This window comes from Larimichthys crocea, chromosome XXIV (genome assembly GCF_000972845.2).
Source record: "Larimichthys crocea isolate SSNF chromosome XXIV, L_crocea_2.0, whole genome shotgun sequence".
In the NCBI taxonomy this organism is placed as follows: domain Eukaryota; kingdom Metazoa; phylum Chordata; class Actinopteri; family Sciaenidae; genus Larimichthys; species Larimichthys crocea.
In genome coordinates, this window is record NC_040034.1 from 18,485,096 (window position 1) to 18,512,047 (window position 26,952).

General features: G+C 39.0%; 1 protein-coding gene across 2 annotated transcripts in view; it reads right to left on the bottom strand.

Moving 5' to 3' along the window:
• Nucleotides 1-24,605, bottom strand: part of LOC104930751 (leucine-rich repeat and fibronectin type-III domain-containing protein 2) — a 120,172-nt gene extending 95,567 nt beyond the window's left edge. For both annotated transcript variants that reach the window (XM_019267560.2, XM_019267559.2), the window contains exon 1: nt 23,614-24,605. The gene's annotated coding sequence lies outside the window, so the exon portion shown is untranslated. The remainder of the gene's footprint in view (nt 1-23,613) is intronic.
• Nucleotides 24,606-26,952: the final 2,347 nt, after the last annotated feature.

Consider the following 26,952-nt stretch of genomic DNA (forward strand, 5'->3'; position numbering starts at 1 on the left):
CAATATTGTTTATACTGTAGAGTTAGAGTCAAATGGTGGTTTTGCACCACTGAATCAATTAATTATTATCACGATTGTATTTGTTTCAATCACTTAATTTGATTATTTCATGGATTTGTATGAGTGATTAGTGGATAGTTCTGCCTTGTGTTTGTATTAAATCCTGTGTTTAGAAAGGCTGTGTAGAAATACTGAATGCTAACATTATAAATGAATTAACTTATGTGAGAATAATGATGAGCTTCATGGCTTTTTCTTTATGTACTTTATTAATTCAAATTTTCAGCTTTTATGTATGGTGCAAGAAAATAAACTTTAATAATAAATCTTTGTCGTTTCCACCTTCCACCATCATTGGATTTTTCATGAATGGCTGCATAATATCTGATGAAATAAAATACACATAAATAAAGTCTGTATGAAGGTTGAGACCCCTAGACTCAATCCTTCCTCATATATACAATAGGGATTGTGATAAAAAGGATATTTTAATCTAAAGCTTGAGAAAAAAAAGGGGACCATACAGTACAGTTTTTCTTATCTTTTATCTCCTGTTTCCAAGGTCGAGAAAAAACTTTCCTGTGCTACGGAAAAGCATAATATCACCATTAATCAGTGCTTTCTCTCTTACATCCAGCAATAGGACACTTGTTTATTACCCAGCAGCCACTATTTTGCACATTTAATAGCTGCCCTATTCAACACATGGGAAAAATTGTTGTGCAGTCAGAGCCAAGACAACCCCACCGACAGTAAATGCTGGACGGTTAGCTGTATAATGAGTGTGTAATGATGGGGCAAAGCAGAGGTGGCTAGTTCATGATGCATCAGCTGGAGTTCTTGATGTCGGTATTCAGTCATTTGTTTAACAACAGCTTCTAGTACAAACAGGCAAGACTTTATGTGAGTGCTAGCATTTTACAAGCCTGCTGTGGGACCAACGTAAAAAGGAGGCTTCTTAATAATCCTACAATTACTGAAGCATTGAGCTTGGACAGCATCAGAACTGTATTTTTAGGTCACGTATTTAGAGAGATGATAAGATGATAATATTGTTGTAGTATTGTTGCAAATGCCAGACTGCTCATAGACATAGAAACACAGATTATACATTTACAATTTGATATGCAATATGATTAATAATACAATAATAAGCAAACGGGTGGCTTCATAACGCTATCATGGATATAGAAAAGCTGAAATTTCAAATTATTGACACGTTTCCTGTTCATAGATTAGAGCCTACACATCAGTGGAAGATGTGGCTTTTCCGAAAAATCCTGTACAACCTCAATAACCAAAATGAATTACAACAAGTAACCGGTATTACGTTCATTTTGTCACGTTTCTAACAAAACAAATTTCATGATATCGCTTCAGAATTAAAGTTACAGTCAACTTCATAGTGAAGTCATATTCATATGTCATATGAAGTCATATTATGTACTAGCGGATCTTGACCTCCCCAATATAGTGACCTTGCAGATATAGCATCTACATACAGCAGCGGCCAATGAAGTATCTATGTTTCTATATCTATGAGATTTTAATTGTAATAATTTTCTCAAAAATCAACATCTCTTTGGATAGAAGAGAGAAGGAAAGTAACACTGAAGAGATGTGTTTAAATTGTCACAATTTTAGATTGAATTTTTGGTGGGCATAACAGGTTAAAAGCTGGTCTCTGAACTTGGAGTGCACTAAACTGTGTTTATTTTTATTTATTCAACCCTGGCTTCAGTCATAAAAGTTGCATGATTGTAAGCTGACCCTGTTATTGTGATATCAAGCACTTTCTCATAAAAGATTCCAGTCAATTCAGAACTTCAAGAAAAAATCTCTTCACAGACAAAAACTGGTCAGCACTCATGAAAAAATAAAAAAAAGCTTTCAAAGAACAGGAGCAGGTTATGAGCCGTGCTCCTCATTAATGCGTAATGAAATGATGTTAACTTGGTGAAGCCAAAACAATGTGGCTCCTCCATTGCTTTTGGTGCTTGTATTCCCAATCTGGAGGGTTTTTCTATTATTTATAAAATCCCCACATCCAGTCTGCAGAAACTGGCAGTAGATTTGAGTGCTGGGCATGCTGGGAAAAAGACAGATGACACCACTCTGCTGGTGTTGTCAAGCAATCCACTGTAGGGTGTACTGTTGACATGCTTGATATGTCTACTGGGAGAGGATGAGTGCCAAGACACAATCAGCCCTCTAGTTCAAGCACCATCTTTAAGTATAATGCATTTGTGTGTATTGGGTTTCACCTTGAGATTGCCTCCATCCTTTCCTACCTCACCACTCAATTATACCTTTGATGTTTAATTCTATATGCACATCTCAAGTATTGTCACATCATACAAAAAGTAGATCCAAAAACAGTGGGGCACAGATTTTATTTTCAATATAAGTGACAATAACAAATAAAACAATCAAATTTGTCACATTTTATACCGTTCCAGGTGAGGTTTGTGTTGCAGTAAAGCCTCCCTGATCGCACTATTGTTTTTATCCACTGAATTTCTTGCCGACACTGACACAAAACAAAAACCTGCTGTAAAAAGCCACCAACTCACCAAACATTAAACTCAGGCTTTGGGATTCATGTTCTGACACCAAAAAATATAGAATGTGATTATATGACATACAATGATATTAAGTGTTTAAATCAAATGATTTAATGCTGATTATTATTGAACTGCTCAATGAGATTTTTGTTCTTCTTTCTGCTGAATGCTAAAATAATATTGGGGGGCCTTGAGATGCATTGCTTGTGATTTTCATAATGAAATCTCAACAGCAGCCTGAAGTCTGCTTCAATAAATTATTAGTAGTTTCCAAGGTCATAGCCACAGCCTAAGTATGCTACAGTCATTGATAAGAAGCACCAGCAGTCAGTGAACCCACTTTTTGGACAAGTTTGTGTCATTAACTCTCAGGGCTAACAGCTAATTTGCTGTTATCATATGAAAATATGGCTCCATAAGCTTTTTTGTTGTATACTCAGTATTTTGCAGTTTCATGACATCATATGCGGTTGTCATCTTAGAAACATAGCCTATTCATTTTTAGCCCACTTTATACAATCTATACTTTTAATGTCTGTATATTATTTCAATTGCTTTTATCTCATTTATTATTTACTTATTTTTCTAGATATGGAAACATATTTGATTCACCTCTCTCTTAAATTACTTTCTGCTGCTGTAATAACCTAATTTTTTTCCCACAGCTGAAGCCAGATCAGCCTTCAGGTTCCTGATAGTTCTGCTGACAGCACTGTCTGCTGAAAAGGTTGTCAGCTGCATAAACTGAAACTTTTTTTTGTCTGTAAATATCTGTTTCTCAGCATTTGTATTTTTAAATGATCTTTCTTACAAAACCTTTGCTGGGCTCGAGATGAGTCCTGTCCTAAGACACACACACACACACTTTGCACACAAGATATTTGAAAATGATCTTATCAACCCAATTTGACCCCCAATTACCCCCATTTCTTCACTTTGCTATGATGAAGATTGGATTTCTTGTATTGTATATGTATTTCTTGTATATGTATGACGGGCTATATAAAACACTTATGGAGGCAAATTAGTATTTTACTTCCATAAAATTAGGCCAGTGATGGATTAAAAAAAAATAAGATCAAAATAGAAGCAGCAGAAGCTGCATGACTCACATCTCCAAAACCCTGGATCCTACTCAACAGTTCTTCCAGGATGATAAGTCATCATTCTGGAGCTTTATGTCTAAATTTGGTCAGAGTGCCCCTTTAAGAAGAAAAACATTTAATTTTGTGTTGTAATGAAACATTTTCATTTTTGTTTCAGGGTAAATAATCTAATGAATCAATTACTGGACCCTCCAGCTTCAGCAGTATGAATGGATAACACGCAACTTTGAAATTCCTCTCCTCAAATAGTGTTAATGAAGTATTCCCAGCTGCTACTGCCACTGCTTTTCTAAATGTGAAACTGTCAAAAACCTCCAAAGTCCACTTTGGTTGTAAACGGCTACGTTTAATCAATTAAAGCTCTCCTATATTTTAACTGTCTTGTCCAGTCTCCCCTGATTGAACATCAGACTCTTTGTTATTAATCAACCTGTATGAAAACTTGCACTGAAAGGCATCATGGAGGTCCTGTTAGGTCGCCTCTCTCTATAGACATCCTAAACCGTGTGAAGACACTTAGATTTTTGATGCATACGTCTGAGATCTGTATAGACAACCAGCAGGGAGAGGAAGCAATCGAACTTAGGCAAGCACCCAAGTCGGTCAAGCCTTGTTATCCAAGGGAAAAAAATCAATGTTCTCCCTTCTGAGTAAGCATGCTGCTCTGCACAGCGCTCGCACACTGTTGCAGTTTCAGAAGTATTGTAGTGGGATGAGGCTGACTGACATTTAACAAGTCTCGTTAGCATGTCTGTGTGTCTTTAACTGTTAATCAAAAGTGCTGAAGATTACTTTGAAGGCGGTTAACTGATACTTTGACTTTTCACAGATTTTCATGCTGTCATATATTACTACCACAGCTGTTATTGGACATATTCAATTGGACTTTTGTGGCTGTTGCCATTTTCTAATCTACAATTCAGTTCAGATACCAGTGAGGCAAGACAGATACACCTGTGTATCTCAATGATTTTTTAAATTATTTTTTTAAACTGCACAACACTCAGGATTATTGATCATTTTTAGGCCCTTGACTTGGAAATGACAGCAGCAACCTCCACCTAATATCACAAAATATAGTTCTCAGTGGATACAACTTGTTCCACCCTTAATAACTACAAAAAGTACAAGCATACAGAGTTTGAGATGGTGCAATCTAATTTACAGTCCAGGGTGTACCCACCCAGGGTCAGGCTGCCAGTTCATCACAAGATGGTCTTTTGACTGTGGGAGGGAGTCTAAGAGAATCCAGAGAGAGTCAACATAGACACTATGCCAACATGTAAGCTTCGCACAGTGTCTGTCTGGAATCCAAATTGCAAATCTGGAAACACTCACAAATAGGAATCAGTATCCAACATAGAGTAAATGTTGGGGTCACCAGGGCTTGTTTTGACCTGGCAGTTCTTTAACCTGGCTCCTGTTTCCACTGTGTGTATACGAATACACAGCATAGTGTTCTCTTATCGTACCATTATGCACCTAGAAACACTGTCAAATATTTGAAGACAGTCATTAAAATTGTTGATACATGAACATTTCTGAGACAAGCTGCTGGCGTGGCAGAAATACGGTAATAGTATAAGGAGAGTTAAAGCTGAGTCAGTGCAGTAAAATCAGATTTTCATGGCTAAGGAATGCTGATGAAATATGCAAAGAAATAGAAAGTTGCTAATACTGTCAGCCATAGACCAATCATTACACTAAATATTAAAATTAACTCCATCCATTTTAGTATAACTTCTCTTCTGTCATTTAAAGTCAGACAAAAATAACACATACTTCGTCTCACAAATAAAAAAAGTTGAGCTCATTAGCAATAAAACACACACTTATTCAGTTCAATACATTTAAGGGGTTTTGGTGCTACAACTTTACTTGGTCTCATATGATTATTACTTAATTATTACTATTACTTAATGGTGGCTAACAGTAGCTAATGTTAGCAAACTAAAGATTTATTGTTGTGTATCACTGAGTCAGCTGCTGATTTTATGACTTTTCTCTACTTCTGCTACTTTTATCCCCACTGTCATTGTCCAGCTTAACAGCAGCTGAGGACGAACATGGAATTGCAGGATTTGTCACTTTTCTTTTTAGTTCACCTTGTTTCCATCTTGACATAGAAACTGGCACAGGCATGCCCGGCCTCCATCAATTAAAAGGTATGAAAAAACATTTGAATTTTCTGGGCAAAGGGAATGTATCCCTGTGAAGATTAATTCCTTATTATTATTTTAACAGTTTTGAATCTCTATAGCTTTTGAATCTAATGAAATCGGTTTTGCACTCTTTCAATCTCTCTATTCCTGCACATGACATTTAACCAATCAGATACATTTTGTCGGCCCATAGAAAGCAGTCAAAGAAATACATTTCTTGCCATAAAGCCCATAAAGTGAAAGTGAAATCCAGATGGGTTTTAGTGAAAATGGTAGGGATTTCAATTTAAATGAACATCCACGAAATGTTCCCAAGGATTCATTCCTCATGTCTAGCAAGTCTCAGAAATGTGCTGTGTCACTTCTTTCAATATGAATGGCAGGTAAGTTTCAAATAAGGTAAAAGCTGTGCTCCAGGGGTGCTCCTATAGACTTTTCAGGGTGCCACAATTGGAATTAGAATATTACATTAGCAGTATACTACTATAGTCACATCTGACAATGTCAGACCCCCTTATTGACAGCTCTGTACTTAACTGCACTGCTGCACAGCTCAGAATCACAGAGGTTCAATTCAAACGTTTTGAGATCATTTCAAATAATATGATGAGCTTCAAATTTTATTGGTGTATTCTGACAACAAAAAACAAATGTTAATGTTTAATGCTAACTACCTGTCTGGAACTGACATTAGGCAAATATCTGGATGGCCTACAAGAAAACACAAAACAGCAAAACATCCCATTACGGAATGAAGAAATACTGCAGACAACAGCCAGTTTCTTCTTCTTGTTGTTAGGCCACAGTGTTGAGGAAGCTACACTGAAACTTATGACTAAAGCAACTGTAATTGATGCTTTTATAATAACAATGTACCAAATGACAATTTGCTGCAGGGGGCTGTTTCCACTAAAACAGCTTTTCACTACCTGCTCAGCACCACACAGCAGACAGACGCAGTAAGCGACTAGCTGTGAACATAGTGGAGCATTTAGCTGCTAAAGAGCCATATATTTCCCTTAAGAATTGGGGGAGGCCACAAACACGACTCCAAATAAATGCTGATGTTATTGCATAACTGTTGGATGTGTGAATAAGCAGTTGGTTCTTTGTTTGCTATAACATATATATATATATATATATATATATTTATATATAATATATATATATATATAGTTTGAGCTTATCTTTATTGAAAGCACTTTTTTTATTACTGAGTCATCTGTCATTTTTTTTTTTTTTTGAGTTAAAATGGCGAAAAATGAATCACTGATGATCACTGTTTCTCAAAGCCCGAGGTGACATCCTCAATGTCTTGTTCTGTTCACAACCCAAAGATATTCAGATTACTGTTACAGCAGATTGAAGAAACCGGAAAATATTACTTTCAAGTTAGATAGCTTACAACATTCTCGTAATCTTTTATTTGAAATTAATCACACTGGCTGAACTTATGTCTGCCTTTATGTAACTTGAGATGCACTTAAGTGTATGAATGTGCCAGAGATTCAGGATCTCCTCTCTCTCTCTCTTTGTCAGTCTCTCTCTCTCGAAACCACTGGGCACAAACCAAATTAAACTTCTTTGTGTCTCTATTTTAATGTATAATGTAAAATAGTAAAATAGCTTTGATTAGGCCAATGTGCTCTATGGAAACATTTAGGACAGCCTTGCTATTGATGGTTTTTCAACTGAGGTTGACATAGACAGAAGAGTTGAGACTTGGAACCACTTGCATGCCATTATGGGACAGCAATGATAAAGGTCTTAATACATATATCATCAACCAAACAGAACAAAGTGATCCATGCTCTGGGCACTACCCTTGAAAGAGATAATTTGCCACGCACCTGCCAAAGGCCATGTTTAATCCATCTCCTTTGCATTTCCACTGTCACCAGTAACTTCCATTAATGCAGGTAATTGAGCTCATTCTGGCCCTGTGAAAACTCATTTGACTTCTAATCATAATCTGACTCCTCATTAATGCAGCGGGAGATCCATGGCTTCGCTTTTGTTTCACTAGCACCGTTAAACTTGAATGTGAGACAAAACTACTTTCTTTTTTTAACAACAGCCTTTATCACAGCCATTATAGAGAAGAACGCGGCAGGCTTGTTTCCCCTATCTTTAAATTATCGCCCTGGAGATGATGGTTACACAAGCACCTCAGACTAATTGAGAGGAAATGTACTTGCTTTAACATCTGTTGGCTGGTACTACGGAGTTAATGCATGTAAAGTAATAAGGCTAATATGATAATAGAGTATGGCTTATGTGATTCTCTAATGTATAACATGTTTTTTGCCCATTCTAAAGCTGTAAAAATTTGTGAAAAAGTGTGATTTGCAGTTCATATAGTAGACTTTTTCATAATGTAACCTTTAGATTCACTTTCATATTTTTTCTTACGCAACAAACATTTTCTGCTACTGAATAAACATAATGAAACACTTGCAAACCAATCTAAAAGGTCAGTCTAAATGCCAGGGGCATTAAGCACGTTATAGGGTGTCAGAGCAGCCGCTGGGGGAGAGTCAGTGAAAGAAGGGGGCCATTGAGATAGCTGAACATCAGCCTTGTCAGAAGCCAAACTACCACAGCTATCAATTCAGGCCTGGGCACAAAAGCTGCTGTGTGTTTTTGTGGTCTGGCCCCGGCAGAGCTGACACTATGTGATGTTTATTAGTCAGTAACAGCTCTCTTTGCAATCTTGTCAGGGGTGAGAGACACAGAGGATGAAGCGAACTGCGGCAGCCGGCCGGGGCTGTCAGCACCGTGGCCATGAAAGTACGGCCACAGTTTTATTGCTAGCAATCTTCAGCCATGTCACTGTCATCCATGATGTCTGAGTCTGCTCGCCGCTTTGAGCAACGTTTGGCCTTATGGGGTCTGTTCTGGCTTCTGAAAGCCACAACACAACACTAAGAAAGGCTCTTCTAATGACGTTATCACCCCACTGAAACATTCCATGAAAATGTTGTAGGCTGCTGTTTTCTGTTTGAAAATGTGAACAAAATCATCTGCTAACCAGTCTGGAAAATACCAACAGAGAGAAAGAAAGGAGATGCGCTACAAGAAGATGGAAAAAACAAACCCCCCGTTAAGTATTATTTTATTAAGAGTTGAACACTCAAAAACTTCAGGACCATGTGGGTGTGATTTGATCTGACAGTGCCCTTTACAGATGGCAACATAAGCAACCGGCTAGCAACTGTCATTAGATTCTGACAGACGCACACAAAAAATGCTAAATTTTTATTGGTGCATGGACATATCAGCTTTTTCCAACAGAACCACTTCAAACCGGTGTGGAGAGCTGCACAGGCAGACATTTCTTAATTGCATTTACTAAACCTGTGGAAGAAAGTTTAGGGTCTATCTAGGTCATTTTTTGGGTCAATCTCCTCAAAAGCTGGATCTTACACTTCCCGCAACCAATTAGGATATTTTATTTGATCACCCTTTCCTGGTAAATGCAGACTAAATGTCACACAACAGGTTCGTATCAAAAAACCTTCTCTTAAAGAGCAACTTAATAGCACCTGAAAGTCTTGTTTTAAATTACGCCTGGTGGTTTTACTTCTCACGTCACCCTTGCTTCAGTGATGTAGACGTGTACTTGTGGTTGTGCCAGTACAAAAGTACCAAAGAAGAAAGCGTTATTAACCAGCCAGCCAAATTTAAATCATTAAAAATATCGAAAAGTTTATGAAATCAGGTCAAAATCGTGTAAAAATGAATTCTCAGCTCCAGGACTGTGGGGGTGTGTCTGCTGAATGTGCTGAAGCCACGCCCACTTGTGGGAGCAGTCAAGCAGCAGTTTTGAAGCGACTGAAACGTGTCAGGTGAGTTCAGAAAATGACAAGACTAACTTTGAAACACAGAGAGATGAATTAATCTCTATCTCTCTGCTAGGGACGCAGGGGTGTGCTCAGGGTGACCTCAGTGTGTCATCAAGCCACCCTTTAGGACTGCCCACAAAATCCTGGACTGAAAACTGGTGAAAACCTGTTTTAACCTCTAACTCCACATCAGTAATATTTTGTTCAAAGTCTTTTCACATGTTTTCAGCAACTATTTTTCAACATATTTAATGTATATTGAAAGAAATGTCAGATTTTAAATTGTTTAAGTCTCCAGAGACACAAAGACAATGTACACTGTTACTGTTTACAGACTGAGTATTAACCATTGTGTAAACTGACTGGTAAGTGAATTAATTGAAGCTTAGTGGCATCCCAGTCGCCTTACACTTTTCACCTAGTGTAACGTGGAAATGCAGAAGGTCCTATCTAGTGTTTAATTTCTAGTTATGGGCTACTCTAGAAACATGCTGGACTCCATGGAAGAGTACCTGCAATGTCTATATAAATTAAAGATTATTATCACTCCTATTTTCAGGTGATTGTGCACTAATAAAAACTAATAAAATCCATTTTTGTAAATACACATTGGAACTTTAAGTTCTAAATACTTCTATTCATCAGGTACACAGCTGTTAAGGAGGTACGGCTGTGTCTGTTTCAGGTGACAAAGATGTTACTTTCTCTTTGCTCAGTAAAACACTTATTTTCTTTCAATGTCTATTTAAAAAAAATGCAAAAGAAATGCTCCCGGCATCACTGGAGAGGAACTTTAATTGATCACCCAGTATCCCTTTTTTTTGAGCTTCCTCCCACATCAGTGTCTTCTGCGTCTGAGGAAACTTGTGCACACTGAGATGCATGGGGGCTCTTCAGCATCACTGGTAGATGAAAGGCTGACTACAAAAGCTAAGATTGGTGCTTGACTAAAATCAGTGGGTGCCTTGTTTGCAAGGAGTAGTTGACGCCACAGGGCCGCACCACATGCAGCGACATGTAGAAAAAGAACATGCAGGCGAAAAATTGTGCCCCTGAAACAAGCCGTATGAAAGATGGGAGAGAACATTGAGTGACACATTTTTTTGTTTTCCTTGTATGCTGTCAATGAGACAGCTATTGTTGCTAGTGAGAAGAGAAGCAATTTGCTCAAGCAGAAGAATGGAGCAACAATTTCTGGGATAATTTGCCTTTCAGTGTATGACTGAATCATGCAGATAAATCGGAGCTCAGCTCAGGTCCGGCAAGGCATTGTTCAATGATTATCTACTGGTATGTTCACAGGGCTATTTCATGCAGGAGAGCTCAATATGATGACAGTATGATGGCACAGTTATTCCAAATGAGCAGTGCAAATGGATGCTCCACACACACAAACCACATACATACACATACCTTATTGCTCAGCTGTGTGCCAGCTGAATGACCATACCATACCAATCATTCACTAGCTTGCATGAGTCATAAGAATCTCATAATTTTCCACTATATTACCACCATTACCAACCCCAAATCATCAGGCTTAGGCACAAGCAGCTCCCTACCGGTTTCTCCACTGGCTGATAAATAATTGAGATACATAAACATACATATATTAAAAGTAGAAACTGGAATCAGAAACAAAGAAACTCCTTCCAAATGAATGGCTCAAAATTTTCACGGCTCTGAGGAACTGAGTGATACCTTAATACTTGTACTCAGGGGGAGAAATAGAGAGCAAGACAGGGGACCCTTACAGTAACTATATATAGCCTGTTGTTTTCATCTGCATTTTACATCGACTGATCACATGACTAATGAGGGTAACCCCTAGCACTCATAAGCCATTATTACTGTCAGCTTGCAGACCAGTACAGGGTGTGCGAGCTATAATGACACCGTTTTTGTTTTGATTACAATCGACTCAACTCCATTTATAGTTTCCAAAAAAAGGGTTTAAGTGGTTGCATTTGGTTGAAAGTTGACTCAGTACTGTGGTTTCAGACAAGGTGATGATAGAGGTGGGGTGGCGCCAACAACATCAAGACAGGCAAAACCCAGGACAAATAATAATAATAATAAGATTAAGGTAATAATTAATAAATAATTACAGAAAATAAGAATAAGAAGAATAAAGGGCTAATAATACTAATGATAAGTTATAATTTTAAAACCTATACTACATCCCATACAAACTCAATACCCAGACATTCATGTTGGAATTCCACCAAATCCTTTTATAACCTGGTTTTGAGTTGCAAGATACTGCAAACATATATATATATATATATATATATATGTTTGCAGTATCTTGCAACTCAAAACCAGGTTATAAAAGGATTTGGTGGAATTCCAACATGAATGTCTGTTTACGGTGCATGAAACTTGTATGAAGTTCCAAATCTGATAAATTGACTCAAGTGATGTTGATGTTGCTTGTGTCAGTGTCATTGGTGCTGACATGAAAATAAATAATATTTGGGGATGTGGAGGCCAGCAGCAAGAGCCTACATTAGCACATTACTTACCACATTACACACACTACATTACCAGCACTTCTAGCATAACACACCCAAATTACTGTTGGCATTCGAGTAATGTAGACACTAGGTAAAAAAGATAATATTTCTAATTTTGACGCATCAGTTTTGATCCTTTCTGTCCATTGTGACTGCAATAGCAAATCAGTGAGGAGCTTTTTTAACATGTTCTGCCATGGGCTTACATCCTCTCACCTTCTCCTTGATTGTGCAGTTGTCTGATTCCATGTGTTTGCATGCATGTGCATGTAGCAAGTAGATACACAGGAAAGACATTTCTTGTTCTTAGGAAAACCAACAAGTGTGGCCAATGCAATGCATTAGCCTGGGAAATTAGACTGAACTACTTTGGTAATGAATGAAATAAAGATTTTGGTGTCAGGTTTTATGGAATCAGGTCTTAAAGACAAAGGTCCAATCCATTTAGAAAATATTTTAATAAAACAGGGTCCTCAGCATTAGCAGCTCTAAAATAATAAAGTTAAGGTTACTTCTCAGTTCACTCTAACTGAGGAGTGACCTTAAAGAAGTGCTATAAAACACTACGCTGATGAGCACTTAGCACCAGAGATGTTGCATAAACATTACAACATGAATCTCAGACAGCAGATATTGACTCTCTGTGGTGTTTAAATACAGGTGAGAACTCTTAAACTGTTGCACTTAAAGAACAGCCTAGGCACATCAGTGTTAAAAATTCATAAGGTGAGTATTTGTCAAATCAATTTGTTTGCATTATGTTTCCCATCGTCCCATCGACTTGTGAATGATGTCTCATTGTGCCTCTACTGAGTTCCCACTTCCCACTTCATACAAGCAACAAATTGAGGCTTTGTTGCTACTGTTGACATCTAAAAGATCGCCTGCTGTGGGATTATATGGGCTCAATGCCTGAAGCTGTCTGGCTTTTTTTCCCCATCTATGCACTTCACCAGCAAAAAGAAAAAAAAAAACACAATACTAAGATATTGTTTCTATGTTTGTTTGTTTTTCTGGCAAAGATCGTCTGTTGGGAGCAAAACTCTCAATTCACAGTAACAATTCACTGCATAGTGTGCACACTGGCTGAAACAGATCATGACCATTGGTTCATCAAATGGGATTAACAGGGATACACTGGGCATCCATGATCATGCATTCAGCTCTGGGAACTGAATTCATTTAGCTGTTTTTTTTTTCCTTTCTGTGTTACTGAAATTGGTTGTTTTGTGTCAGAATGCAGTTGCACAAAATGATCATCAGAGGCACACCGAGCTACATTTTTAGCTCTCACCTAATTTTTTCTATTTCTGGCAGTTTTCCCTGCATCCCAGGATATGCTTGCCAGCAGCTTATTATAACTAATTACAGCACAATTACACCACTTCATGTAATCATGTGGAACACAAGCCATGCAGTGCGAAACATCTTAGTTACAGTTAAAAGGAAGAAAAGCAACTAAATGACTGTATTCACACTATAGGAACAATATAGACTAATATCTGACTGGGATCTGCATAATCATCCACTTTTGTCAACACATCTCTGTATTATAATTGCTCATGAATAATACTAAATGAAACATAATTTACCACGGCAAAACAATAATTCACATATTGCACAAACCAAAGACTCAGCACAGCAAAGACTTGTTGCCTTTTATTTGTGATTACCTTATCAATGTGTACACATCTATCCTTGTTACAACTTTGAAGACCAACCAGTGCATTAGCCCCAAAGAGTCCCAAAACTCAAGTACCTACTATGCATTATGACATATAACAAAGTTATTAAAATTCATACCCTAAAGACCATACATGTCTTTCCCATAGCAAAGTATTAGTTACTGAGATGATCCATCCTCTGGGGGAGCATGAATATCATGGCAGTCCATCAAATACTTCTCAATATATCACCAACATGTTGCACTGACTAATCAACGTTGCCATGGAGCCCAACCAAATCTGTTTTTCTTGAAAAACATGGCTAATTAAACAAATAAAAGAGTTGAAGTTGCAGTATAATGTGTTGTAGCCTACTGATGCAACAAAGTTGTATGTTAGTTCTGTCAACAATGTAAACTTTGTCAAAGACAGAAGTGTATCTTTAAATTCGACCTCCAACCACAATCAACAGATCTAACTTCATTGGTATGTGTGCTAACAGAGAGTTGTACAGTGCAAAACATTTCACAATCTCTGATCCTTTGCAACTTCTCTCGACCGACTGTCTAACAAACAAGCAAAAGAAAAGGTTGACGTTCAGAAGCATCACCAAGGGAACACTGTGTGCATACTTTAGGTTGGTGCTGACTAAGAGATGTAAGCTCGCTGCTATGAGACAAGGACGGCGCTTTGCAAAGAACCCATCAACAGAGCAATCATCGGGGAGGACCCCAAAGGAGCACAGTGAGATTAAAAGACCTGCTATCAATTTATCAAAGACGCTGCTGAGAGGGAACTTCAACTTTAAAGCAGAATTGGGACATTTTCTGCCTAATGACTGCAATTTATAACAGAGCATGGATGACTGCGAAACTGGAATCTTGAGAGCCAATTATAATGAGCACTTAAAATTGCATCCATGTGAATTGTACTTATTGATGGTTCTAGCGATTCTGTGTCAAAATATGTTAATATCTCCAGAGAATTCCTGTCAAAAAAAAGGCCACACACATGTATACCCTAAGCTTAAGTTAATGTCTCGAAAGGGATTTCAGGAGGATTTGAAGAAAATCAAACCAGAAAGAAAACAGGAAAAGAATAATGATGCTTTTCCGGCACGGTCAGGGTCAGCATCCTGTGAGCCCAACAACTTTGTCATAGCAAGACAAACCGAATATCTCATTTCTTGTCTACCTTTTTGATTTCCTGCTGAGATATTCCCTGTAGCAGAATGAACAACATCGCCCGTGTGTAGTGGCAATTGACCTTTTGGACCCAGTTTGGTTGACTTTCACTGTCTTAGTCATAGAATTCCTTGAACAATAAGCGGGGCCACAGAATCTGAAGTGTTTTTTTTTTGTTTTTTTTTACTCCTTTTTGCCATCTACAGTGACTCATTCCTTCTGTCAAGTGTGTTTTTTACCCCCCAACTATTTCTTTATTTTTCTCAGAGGCTTAGGGAGATAAGCTTTTCCAACCCCCTCTCCTAAATTACAGCTTCTTCACAGAGGCGACATCCCCAGCAGAGCCTGAATGTTATCGCTCCACACCGGCATGAGGAGCTCTCCATTTTAGATCTCTAAAGAGTTTTTGTTGCTAAGCTTGGGGCCCACCGCACATCAACGGGTAAGAGGAGCCGGCCTAACAGAGCTGCTGTCATGCTCTCAGTGATAACTTCAGCAATGGCTGTGTTTTTTCACAGTGTGGGGTGGTTATGTGGGAGTGTATGTTTGGAGAATGAAGATTACCCTCCAACTCCAACTGCACACTGTAGAAGTCACATTAATGCAAATACTGTAAATGTGGATAAGGAATTACTGCAGTGTGTGGAGTTATGGATCTATGTTAATTGTTTCTCACACATATGTTACACATATGAGATCTGCCCAATTAAATTAATCACCACACCAGACACATAAAGACATTTCAGTGTCATCCAGATGGAAGTATAGACATTTTCATCCAGATGTGTTGATTTGAACATAAGGACAACCTTACATTCAACACATCCATCTGGTGATTTGCATCTCAGACTCAAGGTATAATCATACATATACGTACATATACACATACTGGGCTTCATTAAGCTGAAAAGAGATATTTTTTAGTTGACTTAATTTAAACAGTTTAAATAATGTTAATGTAATCTAGAGGACCAAAATACTTAAATAACCTGGGCCATGTACAATAATTCAACTCAAAACTAAAATAACACCAGCCTGAACAGGTGTGGCAGCAGTTGAAATCCATGTGATGCAGGTTAAAACATTCCAGAGCAAGCTATGAAGCCAGAATTGAAATTATTTCAAGCTTCTTCTCACAAGGTGAGTGGTTTAAATTCACTTGGCTGTAGTGCTGGAAAGGTGTGGTTCAGCCAGGCATTAAATTACTCTTTAACTTTTACTCCGATTTAAATGGAAAAAAAATTTATTTCCACGCATAAACTTCAGTAAGTGGGCCTTGAGTTGGAGGTTTTGTCAAGCTTTGAAGCAACAATGCGTAGCACCCCCAGTTTCAGAGAACAATATCACTATGAAAGAATAAATAAATAGTAAGCGACAACTTTGTTAACAGCCAAACATCAAGCAAGTGCAATAACACAAGACATAGCAGCCAGCTAATATTTCTTACTAGTCTGATAGCAGTTCGTCTTTCAGCCTTTTATTTCACCAAGCTCTCACCAACCACTAAAAGCTAGTCCCAGATTTACTCTCATCTAGTGACTTCTTGCTCGGTCACTTCTTCCATCAACATCCCCTTCGGTCTTTGTAATAATAATTACCAATTATTTTATTGATACTTTGCAGGAACACACAGTTTAACACAGCAAATAAATGCCTTTCATGTACTCCGAGCTGCTCAAGTTGAACTCAAACTGGCGGGCGCATCTACCTCAGTCCACCTCTGACTTCTGTGTGTCTGCCTCGTATGTCCAACGCGATACTGTGTTAAAAGATGAGAGTGATTAGATAACCAGTTCCAGCTGTGTCAGTCAACTCACCAGTTACTGCTCTCCTCCCCACGCCTCTCTTTCTGCTGCAGCTGTGTGCCAACCCAAGCCCCCTCCACACTGACATTATGTCCACAGCCATGTACAGAGGTTGCTTAGCCTCTGTGTGATACATTACCCACTTGCCCAGCTTATTGTAGCTTGTGGTACACTAACAATAACACCCCCTCTGTGCTCTGATTTCACAGTCCAGGCAGCTCGGCTAACGAACTGAGCGAACATTAGCAGTTGGCAGCAGTTTACATTACTGATCACAGAGAGTTGATGTGCAGCAGTCAGAGGACATCAGATTGAAATCTATAAAATATGATCCAGTTTCACCAAAATCTGTGAAATAGTTGGTGGTGTGTGACTTAGTGTGTCAACTTAATGTATTTCTCGTGGGTGATCGTACCTGGAGCACAAAGTTACATAGTGCAGGTGAAGAGTGGGAATGGTAGAGACACCATTCATTTATTTTATGATAGAAAAAAGCTACACAATGTTGTTTTACAAGTCAAAGTCAAGAGACTGATGGACATTTTTGAGAAAACCACCATTATCAAAAACTGTGCCCTGTATCAAAGCTAATCACCACTAGTTACCACGTTTCCTGACACTGACATGATGATGTATCACCTTTCTCATTGGAGGCTGTGAAGCACAGAGCCTGTGAGCTGTAAATTACTGTAACAGACAAGGGTACATTACACCACAAGTTTGTTGACGGAAAGCCATGTCACAGTCGACTAGGGTGTGTGATTTGGACACACTGAGTGCAATGCACTGTGGGACAAGCTCTACCATCTTTTGCATTCTTTTACGTGACAGAAAACAACAATTTGTGAGTTTCTACATTCCCTTCGTGTACCATCTTTGTAAATATAATAGTCTTGGTCACTGAACATTTGTTTTATCACGTGTACTTGTGACATATACAAATATCAGCTGCACGGAACACTCCATGAGCAGCAAAATTTGAGACCCAGGGGCTTTATTAAAATGTAAAGCTTTGTTGAAATACAGTAGCTTGAGTGGGCTGGATATGCTGAGTATGATGAATGAGCCCGCCATTACATGACGGGGGCCTCTGTATTCAAAAGTGCAACAACAACAACAGAGAATCAGAGAATTCACGTGGGAGAGAGAGGAGAACTGCGTGATGGCAAAATTAGAATGTCAGCTCTCAGTGCTTACAGGCCTGTTGAATCTGGAAATTAAACAAAACAAAGAAACATAAAGGGAGGAAATAAGAATTTGGCTTCTGTAATCTGACTCGTGGTATAATTTTTCTTAATGTATTTAAAGTGCTTGAGTCATGCCTCAGACACACTGTCGCCCATACTGGTTCCATAATTATTGCACCAGAAGACATCTTCCCACTGACTTGAAGTGTTCTGAAGTTTCACATCCGTAGCCGCTGTGTCCCCATGGTCATATTGGTCAGTCAGCAGTGACATCTTAATGTTCCGACTAGTGTTTCACAAAGGATGGGCGCTGTCGCCTATGTAAACTCCCCGAGGTTCTCTCTAAAGCTTCACAATGGCTCTGCCCTCAGAGACTGCAGCTCACTCTGATATATTCTGGAGTCAAGTGCTTCCTGCTGAGACATCACAGACAAGCCGGAGCAGTGTGGCCACGAGGATACAGCACAAGGCAGGTGAACTCACACCAGCCCAAATCGCTTTTTTGGGAAAGTTCTTCCTCTTGTTCCATCATTCACTTATGGGGGCTCACTTGAGAACTTCTTGATTTCCATTAGCTGAACTGACATACATGGAAAAAAACAGTATGACTCATTACACTGTCAATATTTTAAGGTGATTATAATAAAATGGTTTATTGTACTGTTGGTTTTTTAACTTTTTACCACCCTGTGTTCCAGAGTGTGAATTTCTGGGCTTGCATCTACAGCCTGTTCTGTAGGTTGGGATGTCCACCACAGATCATAGTATGGAAGGTGAACTAGTAGCTGGAGAGGTGCCATTTCACCTCCTGGGTACTGTCCATCAGCCACCAATCACTCCACCATCTATCCACATTTGCACGTCTATAAGCCCCTTGTGTGTGTGGTTGTATTTCAGGCCTATACCTGTAAAACTTAGGTCAGGGTGATCAGGGTGATAAGTTTTTTTTACTTCTTCCACTACTATGTTTATAGATATTTTGTTCTTGGGAGGTAATGAAGACACAACAAAGGCAAACAGTGTTTTTAAAAGGCTTCATGGGGTAACTCCATTCCAGTTCAGCTGGTGGGAAGCGCCGCAGTGGTCCCACACTGGAAACTAGGGATGCAGTTGGCAAAGAACAGCAGCCTGTATAATGTTGAAAGCTTCAGTTTCAGAAGGTATAGTTTATGTGTACATTTTGTGTAAGAAACTCTCAGATATCAGGATTTCCCACCAGCACATGGATGCAACACCTGGATTAGTAGTAAGACTTCTCTCGCTGTCATTACGTTAAAATCATAACGTAAGTTTGATTTGAGAAAAGTTGGCTTTCATAATATTTTCATAATGTAAGATGAAAACAACGGTTGCCAATAAACGCAGGATATTAACACTAATTTATTTGTAATTAGTGGGCTCAATCATACAAAGAAAGCAGTTCCATTGACTAAATGTCTTATATCATATTTCTTGTGTCAAAAAACAAATTCAAGTTTTCATATATGTTACACCTTGAAAAACATTAAGATATTTGTGACATAGGTGGGATTTTAAAGGATTGTTTTAAGGGTGGGGTTGGAAAATAAGACAACTCAATTATCTAACAAAACCCTCCTTAACATGAAGTCCGTTCCTTCAAATGCTGGGGCTCCACCCATGCAGCTGATCCCTCTGAAAAGCTGCATCAAGTGTCAACTTCACTCTGCACATATGCTGTACTACAGCAGCTGTACTACAGTCACCGGGCGTGAACGCAAACAAAAGCCCAAAGTCAGAGACAACAGGAGCAATGATTAAATTCATTAGGGAAATGTCTTCCTCTAATGCGTGGCAATTTGAGATGAAGAAGCACATGGAAATACCCTGCAGCTGCGCATTCTCATGAAGTGCCGTAGTGCATGTGCATTATTTTACAAGAGATCAAACGCATCCGACTGCTTGCATGTTGGCTCCTCCTAGCTTCAGTTTTGGATTTATTTATTTAATTGTTGTGTTTTCACCGCCTTGTTCTGCTGGTGCAGGTGAGAAATCATGAGGGAGAGTTTTCTGGAAAGGAACAAAGCTCTCGTTTTCTTCACGCAGCACACATGGAAATGAGAGTTGTGCAGGGACACCAATAATAAAGCCAATTCCCAAGTTATTTTCCACTTAATTTTTGAACTACAAATGCCTTCCATCGGAGGCTATTCCATGCGAACGGTTACTGAAACCCCTTTCTGCTGTTTCACTGTATGTTTAATATAACAGTCCTCCCATTCCCGCTCCTCCCACCTCGCTCTCTTCATTTCCCTTGCAAAACAACAACTTTCTAGCATTCTCTGGAAGCCTTCTGTGCATGCCGAGCTTTTCCCCAAGGTAAAACTGGCCTACTTCTGAGTGCCTCTTCAGCATCCATCTGCCGTACCAGTAAATTGCATTTGCCTGCGATTGCAGGTTATCTCATCTGTCAAAGCAGGCCTATCAATTTCACCGAGCCATCTTGACAGAAGGCATTAACCCTCCAGCATCATTCTGGCATCAAGCATTGACAGACAATAACAGCTAACTGTGATATCAACATATCAGATGAGCACTGTTGACAATTTGGTTGTGACTGTTAGCAATGGGAGACTAAAGACCTGAATAACAATGAATACAGAATGAATAAAAATGACGTAAAGAGTTCCTGCTCATTTTGTTCTCTGATTATCAAGTTTAGAAGGACAATAAGACACAATCTACAAGCAGCAAGCCAAAATGGAAACAATAGCTTAATCTATTTAAACTATTTAATTGGGATGTCGCTGCTAGTTGAATTTAAAACTTTTTGTGTTCAAGTTCAAAACAGATCATTGTTTGAAATGTTGTAAAGGCTGTTTGTGTGATTATGATGATGACAGATTTTTAAAAAATCACTGTGGAGTTTGAAAACATATTTTAAAGGGGTCACACCAACATTTTAGTATTTAGTCTTTAATACAAAAGACAGAATGTGAAGTAGTAGGGGCGGCTGTGGTTCGGTAGTCTGCATGTCAAAGTGTCCTTAGGCAAGATACTGAACCCTAAATTGCTCCCAAAAGGCTGTGCCATCGGTGTGTGAATGTGTATGAATGGTTGGCTCCTCAAACTGATGAGCAGTTTGCACCTTGCATGGCAGCCAATGCCATCAGTGTGTGAATGGGTGTGAATGGGTGAATGAGATATGTAGTGTAAAAGCACTTTGGGTGGTCGGAAGACTAGAAAGGTGCTATATAAGTATAGTCCATTTACCATTTACCATAAAATAAAGTCAAATTTGCAGAGACTTTTAGCCTCAATACTGTGGAGGCTCCCAAAACACCCATAATGCAACTCAAAGGCATGTTTCATTTGTGGTGCACATGCCCATGTCTTTTTGTAATCCAACCAACAAATCTGTAGTCTCAGATAAATAACCCTGATGACATCATCACAATCCTGATGACATCACTAGGGTTATATGTACAACTTTATGAAACTCCCTCCAGAGAAACACAGAGGAGAAAACTCACAGAGTGGTACAACTCACGACAAGTTTGCTAAACTTCATCTGTAAAAATCAGCAGAATGACTTTAATCTGACTTAATTATTGCTACATTTTAATTAAATTACTGAATTAAAGACCCTGAAAACTGATTTTCTTAATCCGCTTTATGGGAGTGATTGGGTCAAGTCTTTTTGAGAAAGAGATTTCTGTATTTCGGTTTTTGTCTCTGCTCTTCTCACTGGTCTGAAGTGGGTGGATCTTGGTTAGGAAATGTGATGTTACATATTCCTGTGCACCAATTAGGATTTCACAACATCTAATGACAAATGGCAACTCCTTTGGTCACTATCATTCGAATCTGGATGTTTGTTTTTTTATTTATTGTTGTGTATTTAGTCAATATTTTTTTACAAGAATGATGCATCAAATAACTCTACAATAATAATAATAACCCTACAGAGAGTTATCACCTGAACCTGCAGCCGCCCTCAACTTTATGGAGCTTTCTAGCAAATTCCAGCTCATTGTTTAGAGTCTCCTGCCGACAGCTTTACTGCTTTGATTCACTTTCACTGCTTTCATTTAGCTGTTTTCCGCTTAAAATCTCTAAAAACCCACTGTATACTACCTTCCCAGCAACAGACAGCAGACTGACACAGTTAGCAACCAGGTGGTGGCAGCTAAAGAACCAAAATACTTCCCTTAGGAGTTGGTGGAGACCAAAACAGAGCAAACGGAGAGTCTAGGTGGACAAAAACACGACTCCAAAAAATTATAATGTTGCTCCATAAATGCTAGATCTCTACATAAGCAACTGTTTGCTAACACGTTTGTCATATCAAAAGGTGATGATATGTCAATGTCAATTTGTTTCTGCTGCCTCCTGGTGACCAAAACAATCACTCAGTGTTTTCAGGGTTTTTAAGAGATTCTATAGAGATGAACTAAACTGGAATAAGTAGGAGGTGATGTTTCTTGTTGTGTTCTGCTTTTATATTCTTTATTCTATTTGTCATTTGTCTATTTCTTTTTACTTTCTTTTCTGGTCTATTAACAGACTTTTTCCATGAGAACGACTGAAATAAATTACAGTGACTGTGAAAACAAAATGTAAAGCATGGTGGCAGAATAATTTTCATGAATAAAACACTGTCGAACCTCTTCACTAAACCACAGGAATCAGGAAAAAACTCCACCCTCTGTATTCTTTTAAGGAGAACACCACCCTATTCATATGTCAATATATGCCCCGTTGTGGGAGTCCAAACGGACTGGAGCTCCAGACTTCTCTGCGCTGTCCGCGGTGCTGACCGAGCCACACTTTTTTTTTCTTCTTAGTGCCATGGTACCACTTGTAATCCACAAGAGGGTGGTGATTACAGTGGTTGGTGGCGTTACACTGCTGCCCATGGTGCCTCATGACGGCCATCGATCGCTTAACCAGCAACACACAGGCGCACGCACATAGACAATGCAATTTTCCAAGACGCACACGCAGCAGTCCATCCCTGCAACTTAAAGGGAGTTTAATACACGTCTGATCCTACTGTTATCACAAGGGAAGGTTTTGGAAAGAGTAGGCGAATCTTTCCCTCCTCTCTCTCTCTCTCTCTCTCTCACACACACACACACACACACACACACACACACTAGGCGGACCCACAAAACGCGCACGTTTATACACACACCCAGGATTAGTATGCGTCGTGCACAGCTATCCAACCTTTTCCGTGTAACGCTGCAACCTTGCGCACATATGTGACAGTACAAAAATGAAAAAGAACAATCGGACGCACAGTTTCCCCCCAATGCAAAGATCAGATTTCCGACGATCATGTTACTTTTCTGTGGCTCCCTGTGATTGTCCAAGAGTGTGACACACTCGTTCATCCAGTTCGCTTTTAACAACAGGGAACACTATTCTGCATTTAAATCGCATTCGGTGCGTTAAAAATCACATGCAGCCCAGCTGAAGGTGAACTGTAACTCAAAGATCCAGCACACGCAGATTGGAAAGCAACATCATAAAGTCCTAACTGCTAATCTAATCCGTGAGGAGTGCATGTTAGTCAGAACTCCTGCGTGCATTAAGACAATTAGCGGTTTTTCTTACCTTCAGAGAGGGACACGTATCCATTGTGTGCCACCGCAGGCTATACAGTATATTCTGTTTTCCCTGGTTCGAGGCTACAGCCGCTCCCTTCCCATTCATCCACTAATTCCAGGAGACGGACTGCAACAGCAACTGCCTTCTCAGCCGCATATCGCTTCTTCTCTCATTGGCAAGAAAAAAAAAAAAATTCCCACCGGCAGATGCTCTGGAAACCTGCGCCTTTGCCGGGAGCCAAACTGCGACGAAGAGCTTCACAGCATATTTGTAGTTTCTCCCCTTCAAGTAAAAATAACCAGCTTACTAATAAGTGTGTGTGCGCGCCCGCGTGTGTGTGTGTGCTCTTCTCTGTATTTCCAGACTGGTTTTTTAGAGTGTTGCTACATGGCAAAGGCGTTTTTCTCCTCGTCTCCCCGCGGTGCTGTAGAGTTACTTGTCAGTGAGAACACAATATGTCCTTGGTAATTGTTTGCTTCTCTCTGAATCTCCGAATCGCACATCCAAGTCAGAAAGTTGAAGAGAATAGCGAAAATAGTACATCCAAAAGAAAGTTGTTTTTCTTTTCTTTCGATAATTGCAGGAGTTATTTGTTTATCCAAAAAAAAAGCCGGAAAGATAGGAGTGGTGCGACCCTAGGTGCGAAGTCTCTGCGCTAGAAAGACTGCAATGGAGCGGTGGATAACCCTAGATGGCACAAACACCACGAAGTATCACAGAGCCCACCGGGAGGAGAGAAGGAGAGGGGGGCAGGGGCGGGCAACGGGCAGGTCAGCTCGAACCACAGCGCCCTTTTTTTTTTTTTTACGCAAACAGATACCGGAATGAGATTGAAGCGATGATTACGCGCGAAGAGCCACTTTGGCACGGCCCACAGCGAGTACCGTGTTGTCTGCAGGAGATTAAGGACCGACCACGGATTAGTGTGTGCTTAGTGGTGTTTAGCGTTCACACCAACAGAGTAGCCTATTAGGACAGCGGGGCAGCCGTGGTCTTATATTATTTGTCAGTACCTGAAAAAAAAAACAGCCCATGCGTGCGCATTGTTCATCTTTAAATCTTTAAAAAAAAAAACCTGCTGGTTGCATCCTGTTTGACCTTCAAATATCAAGAGAGCTTACTTCCGTTCTGAAATACTGACACAGTGAGGGACAACAGTCCTGTGTGTCCTGGTCAGTGATTAAAGAAAAACCAATCAATTCATGTTTGTGTATACTTCTACACACTAGACATATGATTTGTTTATAACACAACATAACACTTTTATATTGAACTGTCCAACAGTTTACAATGATAGGGGTCATCCTGCATATGAGTACTTTTCTCTTAAAGTGACACTTTTAGTGCAGGGCTTTTACTTTTAATGATAATTGATAATAATAAAACTGATCTGAATAAATCATCCACCGTTAATGTTTCAGCTTGTTAGATTCACTAGCTTCAGTTTCCCAACTTTGTGGTGTGACCCCTTAAAAAACCCCGATATGCGTACATGTGACCCTTTCTCACTCCTGGTTGTGAACCAAAGAGTTTTATCCATCTATCCATCCATTTTCTGTAACCGCCTGTCCTTATCAGGTTTCCAGGAAGCTGGAGCCGATCCCAGCCAACATTGGGCAAGAGGCACCACGCCTGTACCCACCCTGGACCAACTACCAGTTCATCACAGGCCTGACGCATAGAGACAACCATTCACACTCATATTGAGTGTTTTATTTCCTGTTTTATTTGAATTGTTTTTTGATCCAAATAGGTAAAATTAGTCAGCAAATCACAAATATATTGCAAACATTAGAGTAAACTCCAAATAAACAATTCTGTGTAGCAGAAATATATTACCTCTGATTCCCAGTCCACCACCAGATTTCATTGTGTTTTTGTTCAGGTTCGGAACCACTTATATATCAGCGTGTGATGATTAGTTCCTGTTAGACAGAATCAGCAGTATAGCTATTACTGAGGACACTGATTGGTATTGTCAGGCTGCAATTGCAGGTTTTAACAAGCAAAAAGCTTTTTGTTTGTTTTTGTAGGCTGATTCAGGTGTTAAGTCATTTTAAGGACAAAAAATAAACATTTAATTTAATTTTTGGGCCTGAAAATCATAATAATAATTAAAAATTTTATGTTTTAAATGTTTCTTTTTGGTCTTCTGACATAATCAAAACCTAATCTAATTTTCTTTTTGGTCTTCTGACATAATCAAAACCTAATCTAATTCTTGACCTAAAATATCGATAGCATTGATACCAACGTTGGTATCAGTATTGACCAATACTTGCATGATGAGATCAATACTTACTTTTCACGTTCTCTTCTCTACGTTCAACTCCCATTACAGCACAGTGGTTATGTGCATGTGGTAACACGCCGCTCCTCTTAAATCTATACAAATTTATAAAAACACACTCAAAAGAATTCTGAGCTGCAAACTGCTAAATGAAGGGAGGAGGAGGGGGATCCCCAAACCAGTACCAGACCCCCAGACAGAGGTCAGTGCGAGAGGTCTTTCAGTATTGTCAAGTATATCCAGGTAGCTGATCTATAGAAGTGAAAGTAAGATTTCCAGCATTAATGTTATTTTTAAAAGTGTAATTGGTCATCATAGTTGTAATTTTAGCAGGCTTATTAAATATAGATCATCCAGACAGTCATATAATATATTCAGCCAGTTAAAATACATCTAAATAAACCATTTTACTGGAAGTGAAAAATATATTCCTATATAAAGATATATACCTCAGACCTGAAATGTAAATATGGCTGAATATAATAACCCTTTTGTGTCAACTGTCAAGGGAACATCAGTATTCCCCCCCCAGGGTGCATGAAAGTAGATCAGCTGCTTTTTTAGTAGCATAATCGGTATCAGTATCTGCAATACTGGCCCTGTATTTACTTGGTATTGGATACCAAATGCTGTAATATCGCACACCCCTAGTGGTAACATCTCTGGGAAAAGAAATGACCATAAAGTATTGTTATCTTTATATTACACCCAATAAGAAAAAAAAAACAAACAGATTTTTTTAAATGAAAAAACAATATTACCCAAACCGTGGTTTGTGCTTTTGTTACATAAACCTCAATTAAACATTTGGAACTCAATTCAGACAGAAATTACTTTTCCAATCAAAGCATCATCTGCAAAACAAATTGGTAGTATACAAATTAATGTTCTTTTTGTATGCAAGTTATTGCTTATTATCTAATAGACCTGAGTATATTCTACTGAAGGGTAAACCTCTTCAGGGAAAAGAGACTTTAAAAAGAGGTTTTCTTGCTGATTCTGATCTCCATCGACTCCATTGATATGTCTTTAGTAGCTGGACACTGGGCAGGACT